Source organism: Camelus dromedarius, chromosome X (assembly GCF_036321535.1).
Source record: "Camelus dromedarius isolate mCamDro1 chromosome X, mCamDro1.pat, whole genome shotgun sequence".
NCBI lineage: Eukaryota > Metazoa > Chordata > Mammalia > Artiodactyla > Camelidae > Camelus > Camelus dromedarius.
In genome coordinates this window covers 101,368,540-101,384,802 of record NC_087472.1, presented here as the reverse complement: position 1 = coordinate 101,384,802, position 16,263 = coordinate 101,368,540, and the positions used below count along the sequence as shown (strand labels likewise).

At 43.3% G+C, this 16,263-nt stretch overlaps 1 pseudogene; it reads left to right on the top strand.

The window, feature by feature from the left end:
* The first annotated feature begins 357 nt into the window (after positions 1–357).
* Positions 358–1,252, top strand: LOC105098068 (large ribosomal subunit protein uL18-like; annotated as a pseudogene).
* The last annotated feature ends 15,011 nt before the right edge of the window (positions 1,253–16,263 follow it).

The window sequence follows — 16,263 nt, the reverse complement described above, 5'->3', positions numbered from 1 at the left end:
TGAATCATCTGGGAGTCTGGTCTAAAATGTATATTCCTCAGTCCCACTCCAGACCTCCTGAGCCAGCATCTCGGGAGTATAGCCTTTTAAAACTCCCTTTTAAACACGTGCCCCAGGTGACGCTAAGTCTCACTGGTTTGCCCAGCACTGGTCCAAGGTCTCTGAGGAATGGCAGCTCTGGAATGTCCTAGGCTGTGGCATGGCACTGTTCTCTGGGGTCTGAGGTAGGCTGGCTGACACGTCTGGCTGCATCAGCTAGCAGACATCTGGCTTCTCTGTGGTATCTGTGTATTTGTTCAAAGTGGCTTTGGAGGCTGCAGATCTGGCAAGCTGCAGACACGGTCTCTGTTCCACAGGATGGGGTTTGTTGAAGTTGTTAAGATTAAGACCTACTTCAAGAGATACCAAGTGAAATTTACAAGATGAGAGAGTAAAACTGATTAATTACTGCACTGGGAAATGCTTGGTAATCCAAGATAAAAATAAGGACAACACACCCAAATACAGGATGAGTTCATGTAACCAACACAGATATCATTTGTCAGATCGCTTACGCTCACACAGAAGGGAATATGAGTCTGCGCTGCTAATGCACAGGAACTCCCAAAGTACGGTGTGAAGGTTGGCCTGACAAATTATGCTGCAGGATACTGTACTGGCCTGCCGCTGGCCCAAAGGCTTCTCAGTCAGTTTGGCATGGACAAGATCTTTGAAGGCCAAGTGGAGGTGACCGCAGATAACCACAACATGGAAACCATTGATGGTCAATCAGGTAGGTGCCTTTACCTGCCATTTGGATGCAGGGCTTGCTAGATCTACTACTGGAAACAAAGTCTGGGGGACCCTGAAGGGCGCTGTGGATGGAGGCTTGTCTATCCCTCACAGTACCAAACAATCCCCTGGTTATGATTCAGAAAGCAAGGAATTCAACGCAGAAATACACCAGAAGCACATCATGAGTCAGAATGTTGCAGATGATACGCATAATCTAACTGAAGAAATTGAAGATGCTTACAAGAAACAATTCTCTCACTACATAAAGAACAACATTAACTCTAGACATGGTGGAGGATATGTATAAGAAAGCTCATGCTGCTTTATAAGAGAATCCAGTCTATAAGAAGAAGACTAAGAAAGAAGTTAAAAAGAAGAAGAGGAACCATTTGCAAATGTCTCTTGCCCCGAAGAAAGATAGGGTAGCTCGGAAGAAGGCAAGCTTCCTCGAGCTCAGGAATGGGCTGCTGAGAGCTAATAGAGCAAACCACAATATTCTATGAAGACTTTTAAGATAAAGACAGTGATAAGCTTATTGACCAAGCAGCCCCCAAAAAAGTGGCTTTGGAGGAAGGAAATTATGGGGATACTCCTGCCTCTGAGCCATGCCATGGAATGGTACTACCCTACCATCCACCCTCAACGAGCTAGAAAATATGCCAAAGCCCAAGCGATCATCTGATTGTACTATGAATGAGACACAAAGATTTTTTTTTTTAAATCCAGGCTTCTGACACTTGCACCTCCATACCCCATATGAAAACAGTAGTGCATTTCCATTAAACCTCAGTGTTTATCACACACCCTTTCCTTCCTAAGCTCGGGACTGAAGAATCTTTCTAGGGTGGGGCTGGATGCCCTCCCTGTGGTTATAAGCACCGGTAACAGACCCTATTGGCACCCACACGTACCCTGCACTTCCCCCTACACACCTAACGCTGCTTACTGCCAATATCTGTAACTGTCTATGAGAACACACTGAACTGGTGCTCAGGGCAAGATGGAAATGCTGGAGAGTTCACGCCCCTGAAAGCAGCCCTCAAACGATGACAGATGGGGAGTTGGTGGAGAAATACCCCAGCTTCCTCATCCCAGCAGCGGGATAACTCTGGAATGTTCAACACTCTCCCCCGGAGGTCCCCACTGGGACTGATCTCCAGGAGCCCATAGTGGGGACTTGCTTATTATCACACGCAACTGTGGCTCCCTTCCCTTCCCCTCTCACTCCTCCACTTTCCAACCAGTGTTTCCTCCTTCCAAATAAACAACTTGCATTTAAGACTTTGTTTCAGGATCTGCTTCTGGGGGCACCAAAGGTGCCTACCCCCCAGGACATATAGACACAAAGGTGAGCTAACAGCTCTGAATGGCCTCTGGAACTGTAAGGGACAGTAGTGCAAAGCAGCAAATGCCTGTATCTGTAGCATTTTTAACATCACAGTCAAAATCATCTGCCTGATTTCTGTTCCTTTGTCCCTGACCTCCGAACAAAATCTGTCCATTGCTCTTCCTAAATAATGAGACTTTTGCTACCTAGAGTGACAGGGAGCAGAGCAATCCAGTCCTGATTTGACCTGCTGCAGACTGAAACCTCCTTTTTCTATGTCAGGAGGTCAAGATCCAAGCACAATTTGGGCTCTTGCGAGGTCACTGATTCACATCATGGGGAGTCCTTGTGGGGCGGGACATCCCACATTTGTGCATTCCTTTAACACATATTTATGGAGCACTTACTCCTAGTCAGAGTCTGGGGGATACAGAAGGGAGGTGGATAAGTTCAGTCTGGTCAGGCTGTAGCTAGATGGAACTCCGCCAGCCCCCACCCCGAGGGTCCTTGCCACACGGAAGAACCCATCCCACCCTGTCTAGATGAAGTCAGAGCCTGCTGATTGCTCTCTCTGCATTTAGTTCAGGCCCCTCAGCTTCATCCTCTACACTGGAAGCAGTATTATCCTTCAGGAATACAAAATGGCATGTCATTCCCCTGCTCAATAACCATCAGTAACTCCATTTCACCTAGGAAATAAAGTACAAACTCCCCATTGTATATCCAGCCAAGGGCTCTCTTATCTGGCCCTATATCATTTTTTAACCTTTCCCACCACCTTTTTCCTTTCCCACCAGATGGTTTGTACTCCCCCAAACACTCCGCGTTCTTTCAGACTGCTGCCCTTTTTTCGCACATGCTGTTCCTTAGGCCTGAATCTCACTTGGCACCTTAGCAACCTCTACTCTTTGTTGAGCACCTCTTCTGTGAAGACTTCCTCACCGCTCCCTCTACCTCTGACAGCACCAACAGCCACGCCCTCTGTCCCTTGCTATTGTCGCAAATTCAACATTGATCACACTATGTTGTCATTGTTTCTGAATCTGGCTTCTCTCACAAAACTACGAGCTCATAGAAAGCAGGGAGGTTGCCAATTTGTTCATCTTTGTACCCTTCCTGTGGGCTTAAGATAATGCCTAGCACACTGTACATTTATAAGAAATGCTTGTGAATGCCTCCTGGGCCTCAGAAAGTTGAAAGGAGATTTAATCTATTCTCTCTGGTAATGGGCACCATTAGCATAAGATCTGTTCCACACACCTGGACAGGAATGTTCGCTTGGGCTGTCCTCTCAACTTGCTTCTGTCTGGGGCCCCCCACAGTTCTCTCCCTTGCTTTGTAGCTGAGCTCTGGAGGCTGCCTCAGGATTTGAGGTCACCAGGGTGCTCTGAGGTACCAGGTGCCAGAAGTGAGCAGGTGAACTTTTATTGCCCCAGGGGTGCACTGTGCAGCTCCCATGGGGCTCCACTGGTGGAAGAAGGCAGGAAACTGATGACATCGCAGCCCCTTATTGACATCCACAATGAGCCCTCAACTCTGAGAGGTGACAAGGAGAAGCAAGAGGGAAAGGAACTAGATCGAGGTACATTATGCCCAGTGGAGTTGAAACAACATTCACAGGTGGAGGGGAATGTCTCAGATGGACAAGCCAAGGAGTTATCTGTCAGCATCCAGGGAAGAGAGGCAAGGATGCAGCAACCTCACAGGTACTCGAATGAGGCCAGCAGCCACTTACTTCTCCCAGAGGGCTGGCGGCAGTGCCAGCCTGGACAACCTTTGATCACCCTCAAACTAGAAAACAATGAAGCAAACCTCCTCACTCAGCCTCAAGTCCACTTCTTCAAGGTACAGGCCAGAATGTTTCATTCTAGAGAGAGCTGGACTTTGTAACTGCTTACTACAAACTGGACCAGGCAAAATGCGATGTGCTTTCTGTGCATCATCTCAATGAACTCTCATAATGAACCCTGGTTGGTAAGTTTCATAATTATCCCCCATTTTACAGAGGAGAAATCAGAGGCTCAGAGAAGTTAAGTAACTTGGCTATATTCACACAGCTAGTGTGAAGGAGCAGAACTGGGAGTTCTGTTGGACTCCATGACCTGTGTTTGGAACTTCCCCATGATGCCACCTTGAGTACAATGCCTTCCCTGATGTCCAGGGAGAAGAGACTGTATACAAATGAGAGGGGGGCCCTGGTTCCTGGCACCTGACCACTAACTAGCTGTGTTGCCCTGGACAAGGAACCCAATCTTCTGGACCTCAGTAATTTCCTCATTAGGTAAGTGTGCGAGTTGAATCAGGAGATCTGTAAACCTCCTTTAGATTCAGTATTCCATGAGTCTATGATGGAATCATATTTTATTTGATGCATGGATATCATGATTAGGTATCTGCACTCTAAGAAAAGAACAACTGGTGGGAAATGAAGTTGATTTTAAGCAGTTGGCACATACCTGAATCATGGTATAAAGAAGAGATTTTGTTGTCATTTTTAGGCTGTTGCATTCATAAAGCTTCTTGAAGGGTCAGATTTTTGGTCCCCTTGACATATTCTGGTTCTCAGTTAAGCCTCTTGGGTGGGTCTGTCCAACTGAGGCTTTCAGCTTCCTGAGAACAGTAACTCTTTAAAATGCTGTTTGTAAGTCCCAGGGAGTATTATAAATGGGAAACTGATAAACACCTTTGGGGATGAGGACCATGGTGGTCATTTAATAACTGTGTTTCCAGATTTATTTGGGATTTTAACAATCACTAGAAAGTGTTCCGATTACTACTACTACTACAAATTATCCCAAAATTTAGTGACATAAAGCAACACTATTATTATGTCCATAGCCAGATTCTGAGTCAGTAAATCAAACAGGGCACAGTAGGGATGGTTTGCCTCTGTTCCATGTTGTTTGGGACCTAAGTTAGGAAGATTCAGTGGTTGGAGGTGACTGAATGGCTGGGGGCTGAAATCACCTGGAGGATCTTCACTCAACATCTGGCAGTTAATGCTGGCTATTGGCTGGGACATCTGTTTATCACAACTTGTACACATGGCCACTTCATGTAGTTGCTTGGGCTTCCTCACACCATGGTGGCCTCAGGGTGGTAGGACATCTTTCATGGCAGTTCAAGTCTCTTAGTGTAAATGCTCCAGAAAGCAAAGCAGAAGCTGTATTACCTTTTATAACTTAACCTGATACATTACTTCCATTGGTTACAAGTGAGTCATTAAGACCAGATAAGATTCAAGGGGAAGGGATATGGTCCCTCACCTCTAGATGGGAGAAGTGTCAAAACTGGCACTGCATTATCATTCTTTACAGGGCAGGAATCATGTCTTACTTATCTCTGAATCTCTACCATCTAACATGGGGCATGGCACAAAGTAGATGCCCAATGAGTGGCTGGTAGATAAAGCAATGAATAAGTGAATGAAGGAAGGAAAATTCATCCCATTGGAGAGGGTCTCTCTGAGGAATATAGACATTTAGTCTTTTTCACCTATTTTTGGTTTGTATTGCATGTGGTGTTGTATTTCAGCAATGAAATAAATTATGGTTTGTGAATGACCTGCAGAGTGGAAAAAAGGTCAATGGTATCATGACAGTTTTGCTCCTAAGCAGCATGCGATGGTCATTCATTTTTCCTCAACCCAATATAAATCTCTATTTTTGGATTCGTTCTACGTTTCCAACAGGACATTTTAGAAATCAAGTTTTACTAGAACAGACTGAACATTTCATGGTGAGGTCTGAGCTGATTTCCCTAGTCTGCCTACCCAGTTCTTCTTTCTCTGTATTCTCTTCGTTGACTTCTAGCCTTTCCATCCCTTCCCCCTCCCCACACTCCTCCCTGTCCTGCTGTCTTTGCTTTCCCCTCTTTTACTCTTCCTCACTCCGTGCCCCCTCCAACAATTCCTCCTCTAGCTTGGGGGTGGGAGTGTCTCCAGAATTATTAGAGGAGTCAAGGAAGGGGAAGCCAAGCCATACACCCCCACCCACCAGAGAAGAATGTCCAGATTTGAACTAGGGTCCTTGGAATACTCTTCCTCACTGTTTGGTATATGGCATTTCATCACTTTTATGGGCACCAACTTATGATGTCATGTAAAAGTCTTAAGCTCCTGTGGCTGCAAACTAGCACCAAAAGCCCAATTTTACAGAGACACAACAGAAAATAATTCTTTAAGAAGAAAAACCATGACAATGGGAATTTGCCATTCCCAAATTAGCATTTGGAAAATTCTAGTCACACAAACATATGCCAGCAGAAACCTCAGAGAGCATCTTGCCCAACTCCTCATGTAACAGAGAAAGCCAAAGAGGAAGAGCTATCACAACCAGCATTTACTGGGTGCTGACTTTGCCCCAGGCACTTCATTACCTTGTTCCAGTTGTGCAACAATCAGATGAAGTGAAATCATTAACCCCATTTCCAAGATGAAGAGACAGAAGCTCAGAGAGGGTCAGTAACTTCTGCAGGGTCACACAGCTAGAAAATGGCAGAGTAGAGAGTTGAACCCAGTATCTCAGATGAGTCCAAAAACTGTGCTTTTAACCATTAGACTAAACTGTATCTCTAAGTGACCTTTTATCCCCTCTTCCCCTTCCAGAGTCACACATATTAATAGCTAAAGACTAATTTCACAAAGGTAAGTTGAGCAGAGCCTGGAATTCAACAAGTGATGCTGCAGTTCAAGTCAGTCAGAGTTTGTTAAACTGGATTCTAATTCAGAGCAGAGATCCTAAGAGACTCTTGGGATGGTTCTTTGTAGAAACCACTATGAGCTTTGAGTGAGCTAGGGCCATGGCAGTGTGGTTCAATGATTTTAACACTCAGACTTGAAGCTGGTATCCCCAAGTTCAAAACTAGTTCTCCTTCTTCCTACCTCAATCTTGCTGTGCCTCAGTTTCCTCATCTATAAAATGGGAGATGGTAAAACTTATCTGCCAGATAGGGTAGATGTAAAGGCCAAAATAGTTAATAAGCATAAAGTTCCCAGAACAGAGTCTGACACATAGTAAGCTCTTAACAAGAATTTGCTCTGTTATTACTCAATGTTGTGTCTCCAGGGCCTAACATAGTTCTTAACACATGGAAGGTAGTCAATAAATATTTGTTGAACAAATGAAGAGAAATGTATTAGTAGTTGTAATGGCATTCATCTGTTCTTCATCCCCTCAAAACAAAACAAGAAAAAATGAATTTCTCCTTGATTTTACCTTATAGTTTTTCCGTATGTGGAAGCCTGATTCTTCTGTGATTGAAACCACTTTTCCCTGGCAAAGCCTGGAGGAGCCTGAGGACCAGCTGTTTTCCACTTTAATTCCTTCCTGAGGCCCATTTTACCAAGGAAGAGACATCTTAAAAATGCAGAGGACCACAGCCTCAGGACTCTCAGTTACAAAACTCAATCCAATCTGGAAGAAGCCAAGAACTGAATTTATAGACTCAACTACAAACTACAGGGATGACTTCAGGCATGGCTAGATCCAGGGGTTCAAATGATGTCATTGGGACTTGGTCTTGTTTGTTCTCTAGCTCAGCCTTCCCCAATGGTGGTTCTATTCTCTGGCAAGTTCTCCCCTGTCATGGCAGGACAGCCTCAGCAATTTCAGATTCATATCCCCACAGCTCCACAACAAGGGAACAAAGCACATACTTTTATCACTCCAGCCAAAGTCCCAGTTTTAACTCTGGTTGGACCAACTTGGGTCCTGTGTTCATCCCTGAACCAATCACTATGGTTCCAGGAATGAAACACTTTGATTGTCCAGGCTTCATACATGTGTCCTCCACCTTGATATCAAAGGGGTAGAGACAGCCCCAGACAAACTATATGGACTAAGACTGGGATGCTATTCTCAGTGGAAGAGAGAGCAGACCAGCAAGCACAAATAACAAATTTCTACTACAACTAGACATAAGATAGGGGTACTGAGCAAATCTACAGCACCTTCCTTAAAAGGGTGGTGTGGTCAATAAGCAATCCCAATCTTACCTAAAGCTTTTACCTAAAGCTTTTTCTTCTTTCACACTCCCCAAACCTCCTTCCAGCTCTAAGGCAGTGATTTTCAAAACTTTTTACCTCTTCCTCTGGCAAAAAATAAAACAAGTTAAGTATATACACATGAACTGAAACAAATTTTTCAACAAACAAATTTACTTTTTACTAACTGCAATGCACTTTGATAGTTTCTATTCTATTCTATTCCACTCCATTCTGTTCTATTTTCACTTATTCCATTCTATTCTTCCTTTCCACTCCATTCCATTTTATTCTGTTATTTTTATTAGTCAGGGCAGTGCTTGCTAAGCACTGAAACAAACAGCCCCAAAATCTCAGTGGCTTAAAATAAAAGTATTTTTCTTGTTCATGTCCTAGCCCAGTGCAGATTAGGCAGCTCTACTTAGTGGCTTTCTTCCTCCTCCAGGGATCCTTCTATATTATGATATCACCATCTTCAACAACATCTGATTCAACACACAATTGTGGTAGAAAGGAGAGAAGGGGAGAGAGAGTGAAAGAGACAGAGGCACAGAGAGAGAGAGGCAGAGCAGAGACAGAGACAGAGAGACAGAGAGAGAGTCATTCAGGGGATTTTGTGATTAGGCTTATAAGTGGCTTATCTCACTTTTGCCTACACTCCATAGCTAGAACCTAGTTACAAGGCTCCAACCTAACTGTAAGGGCCACAGGGAAACATAGTCTGAGCACCCAGGAAGAGGAACTGGGATTGACGAGCACCTATGCAGTCTATGCCACGCTCTTTTATTCTACTTTGATAAGAAAGAGGAAATGCTGGTTTTGACCCACTCCATGGAATTCAGGACTCTGTAATGGTTGCCATGCCTTAGTTGGAAAAACCTGGTCATAGCAGCCTGCCTGGATTTTTCCACCTTGCGGACCAAACCCTTCTTTGCTTCTGCCTTTCTATTCTTATTTCATGGCACCAGACTTCTTCGTCCCTGGTGAGGAGGTCCTGACTGCCTTCCCAACCACCTTCCTCCCCCACCAAATCTGGCCCTGACTTTGCCTCAGAACCTTCTGCCTCACCCCCCAGACTCTTTGAAGCAGTCTGCGGCTGACATCGCAGCCGCGGCTCCTGTCCCCTCCCTCGTGCCGTCCTCCATCTCTCTAGACCCTCCATCTCTCTAGACCCGTCTGTCTACTTTCTTACCCTGGCCAGCCCTGGGGCCTTTGGTGGGTAGGTTTGCTTCCACTTCCTGTCTTGAGATAGTAAATGAGACCACGTTCTGCGGGGCAGCTAATGGTCCCTTGAACTCTGGAGCTCTACCCCGGGCTGGCTCCAGCGTCTGCCTAGGTCAGGACTGAAGTAATTGAGCCAGCCAGGCATGTAATAAGATAGCTCTCTTTCCTCCCCACCCCCACCACTGTGGTGAATGGCCGTGGAATCTGATTCTAGCAGCATCTTTATCTCCGAACTAGGCCTCAGGGTTCATTATCTAAAAAGCATTGCCTGTTAGCAAAGGAGAAATTCTATTACCATAGAGGAGAGCTGTCCCATTAAAACCAAGCGGGGTGGGGATGGAGGTGGAGGCTAGGCTCTTGGGCTCCCCAGTTAAAAGGCCTTCTGGTTCTGGAAGAATTGCAGACTTACTACTGTTTAACTTAGTAAACAATTTTAGTCAATATTTAAATGGTGCTTACTGTATGCTAGACACAGTTCTGGATGCTTTACAATATTAACTCAGTTCAGCCTCTCAAATCCTACAAATGAGAAAACTGAGGCTCAGAGAGGGCAAGGGTCTGCCTAAGGTCACACAGCGAAAAAAGAGTAGAGCCAGGGTTCAACTTAGGCAGACTGGCTCCAGAACCTGCCTTGTCAACCACTAGGTTATACTCTTCCCATGAGAATATGTTTTAGTTGTATATAATATTTATATGCTGCTTACAGTTCTTGAAACGCTTTCACATATTTTTCCAACCCTCACAAGAACCCTGTGATCTAGACAGTATGAAGAAAAGGAGGCTCTTATTTTACCATAGAGAAAATTGATATGCTTTGAAGCCAGCTTGAACCAGCTTCCAAGGGTCAATTGTTAAATTTTCAGAAATTTTGCAAGCCCACTGTAAACAATGGTCATTATTTAAAATGAAATTATAGAAAATTACAATTAAATAAATTATATTCAAACAAAAGTAATAAACACTCAAAGCTCATCACTTCCTAATCCGTTTACAACATTTGACTATTACCCTGGCGCTTGAGGTGACCTGTGTGTCTACTGTATGCATAGGGGGAAATCAGATATGATACGGTGCCAGCCAGCAACTCTTCCAGACCCCACATCTAGTGACATCACATACATGACTTGAAGTCAGCCACAGTGGTAGGATTTACACTAGGAAAATCAGCAGATTCTATAAAGGAGTCCCCTCCTTGCCTTTCTTCTCCGAAGAGAGCTGATTCTTAAATATTTACCAGCACATCCCTGCTCCCATGAGTCTGACCATCTCCACTCCATGCATATCTCAGGTGTGTGCCTAATGTACCTGATTTTCCTGTCCTTCTGAACATTGTATCTCCGAGGCCGAACATAGTCTCCCTTCTCTCAAATTCCTCATCAAGATCCCAGCCCAGTCTCCTCTGTCTCTCCGCCCTTTTTCTTTCCAGCTCCCACTCCCAGAAGGACGTTCCCAAGCAGCCCACAGCTGCCCTCACTCAGCCTGAGTCCGCTGACATCCAGCCAGCCCCATGGCTCTCATTCCTGCCAGGGCCAAGTTCTGCCTTCATGTTTGCAACTTCCAAGCATAAAGACCTACTCACCCTCCTACTTTCCCTCTCAGGCACAGGAATCAGTGAGGCCCAAAAATGTTCCTGTTGCAGACTTCTCTCCCACGGTCTGCCCGAGCCGGGTGGGCAAGGAGATGGTTAGCTTCTCCGTGTGTGTTCCCTGGGAGCTGGTGGCAGATCAAAGAATGGTCCTTCCCTAGTCTTAATGCAGAACACCCCTAACCGTGCCAAACACTCCTGCTTGGCAGCCTGGACGCTGACTTATGGGCACCCAAGGGGAGCAGGGATGTTAGTGAACCAACTGATACCTAATAAGCATGGAATATGCTTATTCATCTTCATTCTCTTGGAAATGCAGTTAGATTTTTTTTTAAATTAAGGATTCCCTTTCTTTCACTAGTTCCTTTGCAGCCCCATGGACTTATGAGAATTCTAGAACATTATCATTATATATGAATATAGGTAGAGATCATTACATACTAGGCACTGTCATAATTGCTTGAATAATCTGAAGAGGCAGGTAGAATTATCACCTCCATTTGAAAGATGAGACACTGAGGCACAGAGAGATTAAGTAATTTGCTCAAGGTCACACAGCTTATAGAGGCAAAGCCAGATCTTGAACTCAAGCAGTCTGGCTGGAAAGCATGTGCTTTTAATGGCTATGCTCTATGCTTTGACAGTATTCTGTTTATACAGGATTAAGAACTTACTGCATTATCTGTCTCCAAGTTTGTCTACACTGCCCAGGTTCTTCACTTTGAATCCCTTGAGGAAAGGAATCATGTCTTACTTTTATTTTTGTCCAGGATCCAGGGCAGAGTCTTGTATGTGCTAGGTGCTCACCAAATGTTAGTTAAAATGAATGGCCCTCCTTGCTTTCAAGATAAGGAAACATCACCTTCTACTGAGACCCAGAAATCTGATTAAAAAAAGATGACAGAGGCCAGGCAAGAACTCAGGTCCCATGGCCCCCCAGGCTGGCACTTGTACTGCCCTGCCTCACTGTTCTTGTTAGCTTGGCGGGCTGGGGCCAGGATATGGGGATTGAGAGCAGGCTGGCATTGCCCACCCACCATATTGGAATACTGGTCCATGGCTTCTAGGGGAAAGAGCGTGCACACCCTAAACCCAACCCCAGGACAGAGAGAAAAGATGAATGGCCATCACTGTGCTGATCACTCACTGCTGGTGCAGGTGGACACAGCTTGGGCAGGAGGCCAGCCTCCAGCCTCACCTGATAAAGCTTAAGATGTATAGATGCCCAGAGCACTGAGGACTTAAGAACAAAATCCAGAGTCTCCTCATTCACTTTTTTATGTGCATCAGGACTATTCTAACCCAAATCCTATCAAGGAAAAGGTGGAAAGATCCCGCCCCCACCACACATACACGTATTTTGTCAGTCTCCCAACACCAGCAAAAATTACCTGAATTTTATCCACCTTTCTTTAAAGCTTTGTGTTTCAACTGGCTGTTCTCATCCTCACTCTTAGGTATAGAGAAAAAACTCCCATTTAAGCTAATTGCAAATAGCCAGAAAAAGAAAAGGGGGGCAGGTTCTGTGTTATTTTACAAAGCATAAATAAATGACAAGTAAACAAGATAATACCAGGGATTTTAAAAATTCAATTAACCTCCGGGATATCACAAGGCCTGTGTAATTCATAGGAACTATACAATGAAATGTTGATAGTGTCACTAAGGTCCTGGCAAAGCTTGAAGCACCTTTGACAGATCAAAGAAAAAATAAAACATTATTCCATTTAGGTGCAGTGTTATGGATAACTTGGCATTATAGTTCTTTGGAAATGATTAACTCCATGTGGTATTGATGGTAACAATCCATTTTCTGGCATAATGAATTAGGCATTCCTCCATTGTTCCGTAGCTTGGCTCCATTCTCTTAGTATATATCAATGGCAACTTTTTTTTGATACCTTTCAGTTTCACACACAAAATAAAAACATGTCCCATACGCTGCCAGGGGAGAGAACACGAGCTCGAAGCTGATTTATTTGTATCACCCCGAGTGACCTATTTCCTACCTGAGACATGAAACCACATCAAGGGGGAAACTGTTTTTACTTCTATGAACTGGAAGGGAAATTGCTACTTTTCAAGCTGGGAGCTCTGAAACCTTTGCTGAAAAGTGTCCATTTTTATCTAACACTTTCTCCTTCTGAAAGGCCCTTGTTTTTAAGGAATAATCCTTCCAACAAAGACTTGCCCATCAGGCATCCCACTCATGATTAATTAACCCGTGAAAATGAGAAACAACTTCTAAGTGGCTGATATACTTAAGCGGCAAGAGATAATCAAAGCCTGTAATTTCTGAAACTCATGATTGTCTTGTGACTCTGGGATTTTTAAACTACAGGAACACCAATAGAAATGAGGTAAAAAGATAGAAAAGTCAGCTAGTGTGATATCTTGATTAAATTCCGTTGTAGTGTCCCTGTCTTAGGTTTGTTTTGTTTTGATTGTTTTTTAATGAGGAGCTGCCTCTGAGAGTGCTAATCTGTCTTTAACATGGCATTTCCTTATAGTACGCTGAACCATCTCCATGGCATTTAAAAGTGAAATATTTGCTTCAGAAATAAAAAAGATACGCAATAAAATGTATCTGTAAACAAGCCTTCATGGCTTTATTTTTCATATATAAATACACAGTAAGTTCAAAATAGAATTGAATTCCTAAAGCAATACTCCACTAATCTGTATTCGGGGGTCTCAAGCGTATTATCTGTAATTTACAACCAATTTAAATGGCATTAACAGTCTTCCCCTTCTGGGAATTTAAATTTGCATTCTACCATTGAATTAAACAGTGATTGCATATTTTCTATAGGGGACAGAATGCTCTTTGATGCTTGTTTTGAATAATGAAGCATCTATTCATGCACAGGGTGCAATGCGCTCCTTTGTCCTCAGTGTAATTGAAGCAAAATGTGAGTTAAAGAGATTTTTCCCCTTAGCCAAAGGTTTGTTGATTGGTGTCTATTTTCATCTATTCAAAATTAAGAAAACAGTCATCTCTCACTGCACTGGAAAATCATTTACCCAAAAACGCTCTGAATGAATGGAGGTCAAATTTTGCCTTTTTTGATCTTTTCAAAGATGGAACAGGATGTCAGAAAATATTGCAAACTAACCTTTGGGAGAATGATATTGAGGAATAATTTGCAATTCTTCTCTAGGACCAAGAGAATTAGGAATGGAGGATAGGGGGAAGGGAGAATATAGCCTGTTTCCAAAGTAAGAAACTTAAATAACCTTGTTCTCCCATGCTAAACTTTACTGAGATGGGAAGGGAGATTTCTTGCAAATCATAGAATCTGAAGCTGTAAAAACCCAGGGATGGCAAACTCCTGTGGGGTGCCATCTGTTTCCCATAGTGTGCCCATAGCAGACATCAACAGTCAGTTATAGCCCTCTGGGCCATTAAGCCTCATAATCAAGTGCTCTGGGCAGCTAACAGCAGTTGATGCAAACTGGCACCTATCTGCCATTTCAGTTAATCTACCTATTTCATTTAATAGACAGTTCTAAAAAGATGGAGTGTTCCCTCCCTAAGTTTCAGAGCTGGCCATTGGCAGATCCAGAACCAAGAACTTGCCACTACTGATGGCTCAGTAGTGCCCTTTCCACCTAACACCACCAGCATGCTCCCTGAGCCTGCTGTGTGCATCGATCATTCTATCTCCAGGACAGAGCGCCTGGTAGGTGCTCAATAATTACTTTCTTTAACTGAATGAATGAATAAGACAGATACACATTGTTAAACCTTTATCATTACAGGAAAGCAGTTCTTTCCTTGAAATAAATAATCCCTGGACCCAGCTGGACATAATTAGACAAGGTCCAAACAAAATTTTAGGATCTGTTTACCAAAGCCTTTATTAAGAGATAGAGAAAATCATGTGTCAATAATACCAACAAGACTAAGCATTTATGACAAGAAATTATTTGCAAAGATCTTAAAGCCCTTTGGAAATATCTATTAATAAATAACTGATATGCAACTGCAAATCATTATTCAACAAAGAGGTAACTGAAGAACTCACTCTGCTGAATTTGAAATAAAATCATATTAAAAATTTGAATAATTCAGACTTTTCAAGAACTGAAGTGGGATTTTGTTTATTAATCTATATTAGTATTCTAGTGCATTTCCCTTACAGAAGTAAAAGACTAAGTGTTTCTGACACTTGTCTAGAGAGTATCAAAGTTTCTTGATATTAAATGTCAGCCCTTTTGCTTTACAATCTTTACATCTTCAGGATTTGAGATGATGAAAAATAAAAAAGTTCAACTTTCCCACATTATTGACATAAGTATATCCTAGTGGTTCAGGCAGGGACAATTTTATTGCCCAAGAGATATTTGGCAATGTCTGGAGACATGTTTGGCTATCACAACTGGAGGGTTGGGGTTGTTACTGACACTTATGGGTGGAGGCCAGGGATGCCACTGAACATCCTACAGTATACACAGGACAGGCCCTGACAACGGAGAGTTATCCAGCCCAAAATATCAATAGTGCTGAGGTTGAGAAACCCTGGTCTAGCCCCTCCATTGTTCATATCCATTCAGCTCTATGTTGAATTTAGAATGTACTGATCTCTGGCAAATAGGACATTTAACTATGGTTACCAGAATATTTTATTTCTCTCTTTTTAACTTAAGATATCCAGTTTCCTTATGCTGAGGGAAAGGTAACTACTGATGTTCCCTTTGTTTGCCTTCTCACAGAGCCAAACTAAGGATTTGCTCAGGTAGCTCAACTCTGGGATTTTCAAGAGCATAGAGAAGTGTTTCAGGAGCTCCCTGGGGTCCCAGATACACTCCACTAATGTACTGCACGTCGGTCTAATAAAGGCAGGCAGGGGCAGGAGCTGCCCGCTACTACATAAACCCGACAAGGGCTTCCCTTTGAAGGTTTATGACCAAGCTGTATAGAGGAAAGAGTGGAATTTTGTTGCTGTTGTTTTTGTTTTAATTTGTATTCATTGTTCTTGTTCCTCTACTAATTCTTAAGTTCTGCTGCTAACTTGCTTTGTGATCTGGGAAATTGTGGACACATTATTTATATTTTCTGCTTCCCAACTCTTCTATCAGTTCTGTGGCACTACTTACACTGTTCTACTGGAAGATAAAGGGGGATCGTAAAAGCCACGACGCTTTGAGTGCTATTCAGTGGGGGTAGCACTTCTAACTCTGTGGGCAGGGGCTGTGTCCTCTTTGCCCTATAGCTTCAGAACCCAGCTGGTTCCATGCTTGACACATAAAAAAGGTGATTAATGAATAAGTATTGGCAATACTTTGGGAACTATTTGGCAGTATTTATTGAAGCTGAACAGTGATCCAGTAATTAAACTCCAAGGTGTGCACCCAAAAGAAATGAGT